Raw genomic sequence first — 2,470 nt, 5'->3', positions numbered from 1 at the left:
AACATATTAGGCCCAACGTCTTCATTATAATTATCCAACGACGTATTTATTCCTTTTTTTTTTTAAATATTCATATTAATTAAGGGTTATTTGGTCATATACCCCTAACATCTTCTATAATAGCATGATTGCCGATATACCCTCAAATCCTTCCTAATTGCATATCCATCCCCCGAATATGCACTATTGCCAATGTGCCCTGAATCTTTCATAATTGCAATCACATATGTACCCCTAAATCCTCATAATTGTCCTTACTGATCCTTTGGAGCTTCTCCTCTTGATAAACATCACCTACGGTTATTTTTAGGTATCTTTAAACTTTATCTAATGATTTAACAAAATAGCAAGGTACATTAGCAATTATGAGGATTGCAGGGTAAATTTGCAATATAGAATATTTGAGTAGTATATTGGTAATTACGAATATCTATGGGGTGAATACACAGTTATATATGGAAGATTTGAGGAGTACATTGGTAATTATGAATATTTAGAGGGTAAATATGCAAATATGAAAAACTAGGGGGTATAATGGCAATTATGAAGATTTAGGATAAATATACAATTATGAAAGATTTAGAGAGAATATGCAATTAAGCCTACTATAACATTTTTACTGTGATTAGTATAGGTGAAGAGTTAGGGGGTTGTCTGCTCTCTATCATTGTTTTAACTAATGTGCACCCTTTTCAAAGCAAGGTCTCTATTTTTTATTTTTGCTATAGTAATTTGAGGAGAACTTGTGTCAACTTAAGTGGATAGTGAATAGTGTGTCCACCAAACTTTATATCCACTCATTTAACATATAAAAAGTCACTTCATATCATGCAAGGATCCCTAGGAAACATCCAAGGGTTAAAAAGTTTGGTGGATGTCCACTTAAGTGGACACAAGTTTTGCTCATAGTAATTTTATATTTTAATATATACTTTATAAGTGGTACAGTAATATTTTTAAACTGCTACAGTATCACACCTAAGCTACAGTAATACTTACTTATGCTACTGTAATAATGTCACACCAATAATTTACTGTAGTATTTACTGCAAGATGAATAGTAAATCTTGGATCCTCCCATTGTTATAGAGGAATAGATTTGAGAATCTCATATGAAAAATTTTCATATGGATTTTTCTATAGGTAGTGCGTCCTTAAGGCAACTTTTAAGAAGCATTGAATACTTCTCAACTACTTTTCAATTACCTCTATTAACATATATAGATGTGCAAAGTTTAATGATTTTATTTTTTTCAGCTCAAATTGGTAATTTTTAATCATGTACATGCAAAAACATAATACATTGAGAAAGTATCCGATAAGGGTGATCCATGATATTAAATATGCACTTAAAAAAGGTCAATCATTGGATCTTTGAACAAATCCTGAAATCTAATAATCCAAAAGCTGATATTCATTTGGTGCTCATTTAATGTCATGAAACTGGATGCATTTGATACTTTTTCTAATACATTACAATAAAAAGTCATAACTATTAAATATGTATGCATTCTTTTATGATAGTGGAAGTAGTTGGAAACTCTTTTCGGATTTGCAATTTGTACTAAAAAAATTTTCTATCTACCAAATGCACCATACAACCACAGTGACCACTTGGTAATATACATCCCAAATCTATTAAGAAGTTATTTGGTTGATGAAAATAGGGCATAAAAATAATTTTTGCAGTCGAATTTCTATCTTCATTGTTTAGTAAGCAATAAGTTTGTAGAAAAAGATAATTTTACTTGTGTTGTCAAAGAGTTACATAATTTGTTAAGGTCAACTTGCAACAACAAATGTTGCAAAGTCCTTGCACTAGCTTTAGAAAGTAAAAATTAGTGCTGCACTCTCATGTTAGTTGTTCCAACTCAGCAAATATAGATTTTTTTTTTTCACTAGCTAAAACGAACACCTGGTTTACCAATGTATATATACTTGCGCAACACAGTATGCAAAACTAACATTTTTTACAATTTATCATACCAGACTTCAATTTGAAAATAAATTTCTACAATATAATCAAGATATAGGAAACGATGGATTTGAAGTTGATTGACTACAACAAATGAAATATATTTTGAATTTAAGTTCTTTAAATAACTCTTATTTAGAATAAATATAAAGACGTGACTTGCAAATATGGAGATTTTGGGAACTTACGATTAAATTAGAATAGAGCTAGGGGCTAATACAGAAAAACCAAACCAAACCTCCATATTTTTGAAAAAAAAGAAAAATTGCTTCAAGGCCCCAAATTCTAAGTTTCATTGTGCTTCAGCCCCTCCAACTTTCACCAATGTGCTGTAGCCCCGGTTTTTTGAAAAAATTGTGTCCAGATACCTCCAGCTCACCTCCCCTCAAGTTCCAATGCATTTTCTTTCAAATTCCCGATTTTACCCTCTCCCCTACACCTCCCTCCTCCTCATCCGGTCCCCCTCTGCCCCCTCCCCCACCTTCCTTCCCCGCT

This window comes from Asparagus officinalis, chromosome 6, assembly GCF_001876935.1.
Source record: "Asparagus officinalis chromosome 6, Aspof.V1, whole genome shotgun sequence".
NCBI lineage: Eukaryota > Viridiplantae > Streptophyta > Magnoliopsida > Asparagales > Asparagaceae > Asparagus > Asparagus officinalis.
This window is presented reverse-complemented; position numbering follows the sequence as displayed.